The 11,317-nt window shown below is 45.3% G+C and overlaps 1 long non-coding RNA gene across 4 annotated transcripts in view; it reads right to left on the bottom strand.

Annotated features, from left to right (window-relative positions):
* The window catches only part of LOC129655050 (uncharacterized), a 157,271-nt gene extending 148,823 nt beyond the window's left edge, over positions 1 to 8,448 (bottom strand). For all 4 annotated transcript variants that reach the window (XR_008715733.1, XR_008715730.1, XR_008715731.1 and 1 more), the window contains exon 1: positions 8,043 to 8,448. This is a non-coding gene — a long non-coding RNA (uncharacterized LOC129655050). The remainder of the gene's footprint in view (positions 1 to 8,042) is intronic.
* Positions 8,449 to 11,317: the final 2,869 nt, after the last annotated feature.

An 11,317-nucleotide genomic window follows, 5' to 3' on the forward strand; every position in this document is an offset into this window, starting at 1 on the left:
TGCTTATTTAACTTATATGCAGAGTGCTGCTGCTGCTAAGCCGCTTCAGCCGTGTTCGACTCTATGTGACCCCAGAGACGGCAGCCCACCAGGCTCCCCCGTCCCAGGGATTCTCCAGGCAAGAACACTGGAGTGGGTTGCCATTTCCTTCTCCAGTGCATGAAAGTGAAAAGTGAAAGTGAAGTTGCTTAATCGTGTCCGACTCCTAGCGACCCCATGGACTGCAGCCTACCAGGCTCCTCTGTCCATGGGATTTTCCAGGCAAGAGTACTGGAGTGGGGTGCCATTGCCTTCTCCTTATATGCAGAGTATATCATGCGAAATGCTGAGCTGGATGAAGCACAAGCTAGAATCAAGATTGCTGGGAGAAATATCAATAACCTCAGATATGCAGATGATACCACCCTTATGGCAGAAAACAAAGAAGAACTAAAGAGCCTCTTGATGAAAGTGAAAGAGGAGAGTGAAAAAGTTGGCTTAAAACTCAACATTCAGAAAACTAAGATCATGGCATCTAGTCCGATCACTTCAATGGAAATAGATAGGGAAGCAATGGAAACAGTGACAGACTATTTCTGGGGGCTCCAAAATCACTTCAGATGGGGACTGAAGCCATGAAATTAAAAGACATTGTTTCTTGGAAGAAAATATTTGACCAACCTAGACAGCATAGTAGAAAGCAGAGACATCACTTTGCCAACAAAGGTCCATATGGTCAAAGCCATGGTTTATCCAGTAGTCATGTACAGATGTGAGAGTTGGACCATAAAGAAGGCTGAGCATTGAAGAATTGATGCTTGCAAATTGTGGAGCTGGATAAGACTCTTAAGAGTCCCTTGAACAGTAAGGAGATCAAACCAGTCAGTCCTAAAGGAAATCAACCCGAATGTTCATTGGAAGGAGTGATGTTGAAGCTGAAATTCCAGTACTTTGACCACCTGATGGCAAGAACCAACTCACTAGAAAAGACCCTGATGCTGGGAAAGATTGGGGGCAGGAGGAGAAGGGGACAATGGAGGATAAGATGGTTGGATGGCATCATTGATTCAATGGACTTGAGTTTGAGCAAACTCTGGGAGGTGGTGAAGGACAGGGAAGCCTGGCTTGCTGCCATCCATGGGATCATGAAGAGTCGGACACAACTGAGCAAATGAACAACGACAAGGACACAGAGGTGTGCTGAGAGCTGCACAGCGCAAGCCATCTGTGTTTTGAGCTAGCAGCATAAAATTTCCAGGAGGAGGTTTAAGCCCTAGGTGATTATTGAGGAGGAAACACCCCCACCTTTGCCCAGAAAGGGAACTGCCATGTGACAAGAACCAAGATGCAAAAGGAAGTTGGTACAATAGAAAGAGAACAGGCTTTGGGGCTGTCTATTCATCTAAAATTTCTTGAGCCCCAACTATATGTCAGGCACTCCCCAGGGGATGCAGCAGTAAGCACTGGTTCATTGGCAGGAGGTGAAAAGAAAGGATCTTAATCTCCAGTTTCTAGAAATGAAAATCAAACAGGGGTAAAGAGATCAGGTTCTCTGTAATTCAGAAAATGATGGGGCAGCTTCAGATTTCAGTCCATTTGGAGGGATGTTAAAGGAAAAAAACTTATTCTTGACACTTCTGAGAAATTTAAGGCAGACTTTATTTGAGGGTTGAGGGACCACTGCAAGGGGGTTCCACAGTGGGAGAAAAAGACTGACTTAACTCCAAATACAACAAGAAAAAGTGGAGATTTATGGTGGAGAATCAGGCTGAGGTCGGTGGATAGAAAATTGCTAAGAGGAAACATCAGGAGTAAAAGAAGGTTCTGGTAAACTGACCCCCCAGGATTCTTGCTGAAGGCAGCCAGGCTGATCAGAACCCAGGGTGATGGTAAATGATGAGGAACTTAATTAGACTCTGAGGCTGATCAGATATTAAGGATGGGGGACTCTTGTTAAACTGACTGAGGATTCTTGGTAAAATTGGACAATGAAGAGACAAACAGAGAAGTCCAAAAGTCAAGGCCTCGTTGGAAAAGAGCTCAAAGAAGCCTGATTAGAGTTTGGTCAAGGAGAGAATCTTTGTCAAGGACTGGAGAAAAACAAAAACAAATAAAACCACAAGGAAAAAAACTCAGTTATATCATAACGACAAATCAAGAACAGCTGTGGAGTACACATACGTCTTCTATATTTTCTTTCTTATTCTTCTAAAATGAAGATAATAACCAAGCAGTTTATAACATCATTCAAGTATATATTTACTGCAAACTGAAGCACAACCTGGCCCGAGGGAGCAAAACATCATACGAGTTTACTGCCTGAAGTCTGTCATCACAGAGCCATGCCTTAAAAGATTTTGCCCTTCCTTTTCCCATCTCTCCCCCTCTTATAGGGAGCAGTAGGGCATTTTCCATTTGAATTTGTTGCTGAGAATAGATTTTGAGTACCTCGAGGTAAACTGAGAAGTGGTACCCATGTAGTACTCTTAAAGTTAGAACATTTGTCTCCCTTACATCTATAGGCATTTTTTTCCTAGCACCAATTCCTACACGATCATCTTCCTTGCTCCCCTACAAGTAGGAGATGCCTTGAACATTTAAAAACTAATCAAGCAAAGACATGGGAGAATCTTAGATGCATATTTCAAAGTGAAAGAAGCCAGTCTGAAAAGGTTACATGCTGTATGATTCCAACTATATGACATTCTGGAAAAGGCGGAACTATAGACATTAAAAAAATTAGTGGTTACCAAGAATGGGGAAGGAGGGAGATGAATAGGCAGAACAGAGGATTTTAGAGCAGTGAAACTATTCTGTAGGCCACTATAATGTCAGATTACATGTCATTATATATTTGTCAAGACTAATAGAATGTAAAACACTAAAAGTGAACTCTAAGATAAACTATGGACTTCACTCTAGGGAGTGATGTTAATCAGAGGCTATGGTGGGGATGGGGGGTGGTAAGGGAGAAATTTCTATATCTTCCTCTCAATTTTGTTGTAAATCTAAAACTTCTCTTTAAAAACTGTCTTATAAAAAGACGAATGAAGCCTCATTATTTTGAATTTTATACTATTTTGGAAAATGCTAACTTTTGTGTTGGGATGAGATTTACAGGACAGGGTTGCAGAAAAGTTTCTAAACCACTTAATAGCACAAACACCATAATAAGGCCTCTGACAAATGACTTCTTTTCCGGAGATAAACTATTTCTCTTTGGGGGATAGTTAAGCAAAAACCATCCCCTGACACCACCTGATGTGAGTGTAAAGGACCGCTATGCAGGTGCCAGGGGGAGCCAAAGGGAAGCGTGGAGGGAGACCTTAGGGTTCTTACCCAACTACACCCCAGTGTTCAGGGCTGTGTTTAGCGCTGGCCACACCTCCTCTCTCTCCAAACCGGGTGGTGCTGTGAGTGACACAAAACGAGGACTCTAGGAGCTGAAGTTCAGGAAAAAGAGGCAGGCGGGGACGCTAATGCAGAACTAGAGATCAAAAGGTGGTCTCCGGCTAAAGGTGGCGGGTCTGGATGAGGAAGTGGCATGTGGGGGTAGGGGCATTCCCTGCTCACACTTGGCCGTGAACCCTGCAAAGGGCTGCAGAAACAATGCCAAACCGAAATGGCTGTGCAGCAGCAGATATAACGCCTTTGAGGCCAGGCCGGGAGCTTGCCGGCGCTAAAACCTAATGTGTAGGGGGGGGTGGGGGGGGAGAACAAAAGAAAGTCGGAAATTTCACGTGTATCAAAGAAAAGGGTTCGAAGAAATGCTGCAGGGGGAAAAAAAAAAAAAAGCTTCAACTCGAGATGCTTCCGGAATTTTCGGATGCTGATGTAAGCCGCCGCCGCTGCCCTCTGCAGCTGCGCCTCTGAGCGCTGCCTTCTCTTTAACTGCCACTTTGATACCACAGTCTTTTGAAGTCTTTTTTTCGTATATTTGTCATTCACTTCTGCATCAGAAAAGAAGTCACTGTTCCAGGGCTTACCCGGTCGCGAGGCTTTGCTAGGAGCGAGGCAAAGACAGGTCCGTGGGCGCCCTCTCCTGATTCTACTGAGAAGCTGCAGCTGCTAGAGCTGATAAAAGAGCGCTTTCGTTTTTCCCATAACCGGTGCAGCAAATTTTCATTACATTTACCCCGTATCTGTGGCTATCAAACTTAAGCGATCACCAGAAACGCCTGAAGGGAATCGTAAGAACAAGATTTCTGGGTGCCGCCCCCAGAGTTTCTGATTCAGTAAGTTTGGAGTGCAGCCTAGTAATTTGCATTTCTAGCGAGTTCCCAGGTGCTACTGGTTAAGGGAGCAGAGTCCCAGAACGATTGCTGTCTACTCAAGAGACTGGGCAAGGTAGGAAGGCTCTTTAGAAAAGCAGTGGACCTTATTTTCTGGGGTATTGGTGCTAATTTTAGGTTTCCAAATAGACTTTCTGAGAAGAATGTTTCCTGAAATTGTTGTCAGATTTACCTTATTTCTGGTTTTCCAGTGGCTCAGACAGTAAAGAATCTGCCTGCAATGCAGGAGATGCAAGAGACAAGAGTTCAGTCCCTTGCTGGGGAATATGGCCTGGAAAAGGAAATGGCAACCCACTCCCGTATTCTTGCCTGGGAAATCCCATGGACAGAGGAGCCTGGTGGGCTACGGTCAGTTCAGTTCAGTTCAGTCGCTCAGTCGTGTCCGACTCTGCAACCCCACGAATCACAGCAGGCCAGGCCTCCCTGTCCATCACCAACTCCTGGAGTTCATTCAAACTCAAGTCCATCCAGTCAGTGATGCCATCCAGCCATCTCATCCTCTGTCGTCCCCTTCTCCTCCTGCCCCTAATCCCTCCCAGCATCAGGGTCTTTTCCAATGAGTCAACTCTTCGCATGAGGTGGCCAAAGTATTGGAGTTTCATCCTCAGCATCAGTCCTTCCAATGAACACCCAGGGCTGATCTCCTTTCGGATGGATTGGTTGGACCTCCTTGCAGTCCAAGGGACTCTCAAGAGTCTTCTCCAACACCATGCTTCAAAAGCATCAATTCCTCAGCGCTCAGCTTTCTTCACAGTCCCACTCTCACATCCATACATGACCACAGGAAAAACCATAGCCTTGACTACACGGACCTTTGTTGGCAAAGTAATCTCTCTGCTTTTCAATATGCTATCTAGGTTGGTCATAACTTTCCTTCCAAGGAGTAAGCGTCTTTTAATTTCATGGTTGCAATCACCATCTGCAGTGATTTTGGAGCCTCAAAAAATAAAGTCTGACATTGTTTCCCCATCTATCTGCCATGAAGTGATGGGACCAGATGCCATGATCTTCGTTTTCTGAATGTTGAGCTTTAAGCCAACTTTTTCACTCTCCTCTTTCACTTTCATCAAGAGGCTCTTTAGTTCTTCATTTTCTGCCATGATGGTGGTGTCGTCTGCATATCTGAGGTTATTGATATTTCTCCTGGCAATCTTGATTCCAGCTTGTGCTTCTTCCAGCCCCGCATTTCTCATGATGTACTCTGCATAGAAGTTAAATAAGCAGGGTGACAATATACAGCCTTGACATACTCCTTTTCCTCTTTGAAACCAGTCTGTTGTTCCATGTCCAGTTCTAACTGTTGCTTCCTGACCTGCATACAAATTTCTCAAGAGGCAGGTCAGGTGGTCTGGTATTCCCATCTCTTTCAGAATTTTCTACAGTTTATTGTGATCTACATAGTCAAAGGCTTTGGCATAGTCAATAAAGCAGAAATAGATGTTTTTCTGGAACTCTCTTGCTTTTTCCATGATCCAGCAGATGTTGGCAATTTGATCTCTGGTTCCTCTGCCTTTTCTAAAACCAGCTTGAACATCTGGAAGTTCGTGGTTCATGTATTGCTGAAGCCTGGCTTGCAGAATTTTGAGCATTACTTTACTAGCATGTTAGATGAGTGCAATTGTGTGGTAGTTTGAGCAGTCTTTGACATTGCCTTTCTTTGGGATTGGAATGAAAACTGACCTTTTCCAGTCCTGTGGCCACTGCTGTTTTCCAAATTTTCTGGCATATTGAGTGCAGCACTTTCACAGCATCATCTTTCAGGATTTGGAATAGCTCAACTGGAATTCCATCACCTCCACTAGCTTTGTTCATAGTGATGCTTTCTAAGGCTCACTTGACTTCACATTCCAGGATGTCTGACTCTAGGTGAGTGATCACACCATCGTGATTATCTGGGTCGTGAAGCTCTTTTTTGTACAGTTCTTCTGTATATTCTTGCCACCTCTTCTTAATATCTTCTGCTTCTGTTAGGTCCATACCATTTCTGTCCTTTATTGAGCCCATCTTTGCATGAAATGTTCCCTTGGTATCTCTAGTTTTCTTGACGAGATCTCTAGCCTTTCCCATTCTGTTGTTTTCCTCTATTTCTTTGCATTCAATGGGGTCACAAAGAGACACGACTGAGTGACTAACACTTTATTCTAAAGCAGCTCTGTGGAAACTGAAAAAGCTTTCAACTTGCCAGGGTGTCACTCGAGGTAGTGAATGGTGCCACCTGAATGAGACCAGAGGTCTCAGCCCCTGCCAGTGCGCTCCGTCTTACAGTCTGCAGGAACCTCAAGTACCCTGCCGTGACCTTAATGTGTAGCAACATCTGTAACTGCGCCTAGGGGAAAAACACACCTCAAATGTTGCTGAGACAGGAGAATTTACCACACACTTACATACCCACCACCTCCAGACTGCTTTCGCCAGCAACACCCACCTTCTTCTGAAGATCTGTGGCACCAAAGCACCCTGGGGTGTGGCTGTGGTAACTTTCCTCCCTGCTCTCCGCTGTGTGGGAGCAGGTGTGAGAAAGCCAATTCTTGGTTGTTGCTGGGTTTAGCTGTTTTGTGGCTCCAGTCTGCCCTCACTCTCTCACAGAGCTCTTTATCACACCTTCAACTTGGCTTCCTTCTCACTTGATGTTTTACATGCTCTGAATATTTACAGTTTCTCCTCTCTGCCCACAGAACTCTTGGGCCTGTGGGCCTTGTACCTGGAATGCCTGCCCCTCACCTGCTCTTCCTCCCACCACCTTGTCTGAGGAACCCCTGCCTTCCATGAGGATTCAACATCCATTTTGTCTTTAGACAACCTCCCTTCACGCACACACACACACACACACACCCCACCCTGAGACTGAGTAGAAACCTGTACTACAGAGTTCCCACAGCACCCAGGCCAAATACAGCCCTCAACATGCACATATGCATGCACGGTCACTCAGTTGTGTCCGACTCTTTGCGAGAGTATGGACTGTAGCCCGGCAGGCTCATCTGTCCATGGGATTCTCCAGGCAAGAATACTGGAGTGGTTGCCATTTCCTTTTCCAGGGGAACTCCCCGACCCAGAGATCAAACCCACATCTCCTGAGTCTCCTGCATTCCTGGCAGATTCTTCACTGCTGAGCTGTCAGGGAAGTCCCACAGCCCTCCCCACTCCCGTGGCAATTGCATGTTGGCCGGGTTGATACCACTAGACTCCTTGGAGGATGGACTAGGACTTTTTCATCTTGGCACCTTCAGATCTAGCACAGCACCTAGAATGTAATGGGTGCTCAGTACATATGCTAGAAAGAGTGAACACGAGGAGGTAGGATGGAGATTTCCTACATTATGCATCCACATAAACTGAAAAGCAGCATGCATAGGTGAGCCCAAAGAGCATTTGCAGGCCAGGAAAGCATCACCATTCTCAACCCCCAGACCAGGCAAGAAAAGCCACACTTTCTGGAAGAGAAAGCTGCAAGAATGCTAGGTAGAACCCTGGCAATCGCAGGACAAATCATGAACTCAGATGGTTGGAGGGATCCTGGAGGTTTCAGAAGATGTGAAAAGGTGCATGAATTATCCCTGGTCTCAGATTTTTTTAGCAAACAACACAAATAGTACCCAGGCCTCTGGATTCATTATCTGATATTTTCAGCACACATTATCATAAAGATATTGGATAAGCCCAATGATGAAAAAGCGGGGCAGAGAATAGTAAGAGGGTCTCCAGACAACAGTGCAGCAGTGGCAGCCATGAAGGTACAAAACTCAGATCTCACTTCAAAAATTAACTTACCAACAGCTACAAGGATTGTGCTGAGCTGACGCCTTACCACTGTTGGCACCCCCAAGCTTCACCTAGGCTTTTGCATCTTGACCAGGCTCATTCCTAGAGACTCCCAGCCAGTGACTCAGCAGGGCACGGAGATGGGGACATAGTCATTTCTGCTAAGATGGGACTGCTCTGAGGGTAGCAGTTACTTTAGAACTTCCAACTGGGTTAACCGTTAAGGTCAAATCTCTTTAGCAGTCTGGGGCTTTCCCAGCCCAAGCCTGCTTCTTCTCCCTTTTATTTCTCACAGACATCACCCCCTCACTAAACCTCTTGTACTCCTAACTCTAACTGAGCAGGACTTTGTGGGGCCTTGCCAGGGGCAGACCCTTCCCCCATATGCTCTGCTGTAGCTCCTCTCCAAAGTACCCAGATCAAAGAATTTCATGCATATTTCCTGAGTTTTTCAGGTGCTAAAAACCACCACCAAGTGAAAGAAATTAACTACTTGATGATCATGAGTACTTAGCTCCCAGAATTGCTGGCACCTAAGGATTTATATAATGACCTCCCTGTTACCTCACCATCAACCAATCAGATAATTTGTGGAGGAGCCGATGACAGATCCTGTGACTCCTCCCTCACTTTGGCTTTAAAAATGCTTTGCTGAAACTTTTCAAGGAGTTGGGGTTTGGGGGACATGAGCCACCTGTTTCTCTCTCCATGGCCCTGCAATAAACCTTTCACTGCCCCTAATGACAGCATTTGTTTGGCCTCACTGTGCGTCAAACACGCAAATTTACATTTGGTAACAACTGCTTACCATCTACATCACTGAGGACCTAGTACAGCAGCCAAAGCCAGAAACAACAGTAAGAAACTCAAAGGAAAAGTAGGGTTAGGCGGGGGCGGGGGGAAGGAGCGAGGTCCCTGCCACTGACCAAGTACGTCAAACCCAAGGTCCTATTGGTGACCTTGATCTCAAGTGGCCTCGGCCAGCAGCAGCTTGAAGCAGAGTCTCGGTTCCCTAACCAGGGAGTGAAGTCAAGCCACGGCAGTGAGCACTGGGTCCCAGCCACGGACCACCAGGCAAGTGGCCAGTGACAAGGCCCCGGCTTGTCTGCTTTCTAGAAATAAATTTCAACATAGAAAAGAAAAGTAGTGAAACAAGTAAACAAGTAGTGAAACAAGAGTTTATTAGGAAGAAGAAAGTATCTGTGAATAGACAAATATAGGTGGGCTGAGAGAGAGAGAGCTGTGCCTTTGTGCTGAAGCTGAAGCTGAAGCTCCAATACTTTGGCTGCCAGATGCAAAGAGTCAACTTGTTAGAAAAGACCCTGATGTTGGGACCCTGGGCTCCCCTGATAGCTCAGTTGGGAATGAATCCAACTCCTGCTTTCTAGAGACTCTGGTTTGATTCCTGGGTGGGCAAGATCCCCTAGAGAAGGGAAAGGCTACTCACTCCAGTATTCTGGCCTGGAGAATTCCATAGTCCATGGGGTCACAAAGAGTCGGACACAACTGAGCGACTTACAATTTGTTTCTGATGTTGGGAAAAACTGAAGGCAGGAGGACAAGGGGACAACAGAGGATGCGATGGTTGGATGGCATCACTGAGTCAATGGACACGAGTTTTCCAAGAGATGGTGAAGGACAGGGAAGCCTGGTCTGTTGTAGTCCATGGGTTCACAAAGAGTCAGATCTGATTGAGCAACTGAACAGCAACAAAATCACTTTAATGGGGCATTTCTTCCCAGTTTCCTCTGGCCAGTCATCTTGCTTTGCTTGGCCCTGAGTCCATATTTGGTATAACTCAAGGTCCTCCCCTGTGTACAGGTATACCTCTTAGCTGAGATGGATCCTAGTACAGAGGCCTATGAGAAAGTTGATACCACCTATTATGTGCAAACTGGCACCACCTCCTTTTTAGCCCCCAGTCTTTCTGCATGTGTAGTCAGGAAGTTCTCCTTGACCTGAAGAATGAGAAATATGTGGTCTCTTTATCTTTTATCTGGGCAGGGTCCAGCTCCTCCCTGCCTCTGCCATTATCGTACCTTGGAGTATCTGCCCACGGGAGAGAGACTCCTGCTCAGCCTGGGGCTTCCATGGAGACAACAGACACTGGTATCTTCCATGTTATTAAATATCCTCATCACTTCATGTTCTAAGGCAAGTTCCTTTAGCTCCAAATTCCATGCTACAGCTGAGACGGGACTGGACAGGGCACAACCTTTGAATGAATGATATAGCCCCAGACATGTATAAACTGATTAGAGTAACTAAGTCCAAGATTGTGATTCACACAGTCTAAGGCTTTGGTGTAGTCAATAAAGTAAAAGTAGATGTTTTTCTGGAACTCCCTTGCTTTTTCAGTGATCCAAAAGATGTTGGTAATTTGATCTCTGGTTCCTCTGCCTTTTCTAAATCCTTGAACATCTGGAAGTTCATGGTTCGCATACTGTTGAAGCCTGGCTTGGAGAATTTTGAGCATTACTTTGCTAGCGTGTGAGATGAGTGCAATTGTGCGGTCATTTGAACATTCTTTGACATTGCCTTTCTTTGGGACTGGGATGAAAATTAACCTTTTCCAGTCCTGAGGCCACTGCTGATTTTTCCAAATTTGCTGACATATTGAGTGCAGCACTTTCAGAGCATCATCTTTTAGGATTTGAAATAGCTCAACTGAAATTCCATGGCCTCCACTAGCTTTGTTTGTAGTGATGCTTCCTAAGACCTACTTCACTTCTCATTCCAGGATGTCTGGCTCTAGGTGACTGATCATACCATCATGGTTATCTGGGTCATGAAGATCTTTTTTTGTATAGTTCACCTGTGTATTCTTGCCACCTCTTCTTAATATCTTCTGCTTGTGTTAGGTCCATACCATTTCTATCCTTTGTTGTGCCCATCTTTGCATGAAATGTTCCCTTGGTATCTCTAATTTTCTTGAAGAGATCTCTAGACTTCCCCATTCTATTGTTTTCCTCTATTTCTTTGCACTGGTCACTGAGGAAGGCTTTCTTATCTCTCCTTGCTATACTTTGGAACTCTACATTCAAATGAGTATATTTTTCCTTTTCTCCTTTGCCTTTAGCTTCTCTTCTTTTCTCAGATAATTGTAAGACCTCCTCGGACAACCATTTTGTCTTTTTGCATTTCTTTTACTTGGGGATGGTCTTGATCACTGCCTCCTGTACAATGTCATGAACCTCCATCCACAGTTCTTCAGGCACTCTGTCTATCACATCTACTCCCTTGAATCTATTTCTCACTTCCACTGTATAATCATAAGAAATTAG

This window comes from Bubalus kerabau, chromosome 6 (assembly GCF_029407905.1).
Source record: "Bubalus kerabau isolate K-KA32 ecotype Philippines breed swamp buffalo chromosome 6, PCC_UOA_SB_1v2, whole genome shotgun sequence".
Lineage (NCBI taxonomy): Eukaryota > Metazoa > Chordata > Mammalia > Artiodactyla > Bovidae > Bubalus > Bubalus kerabau.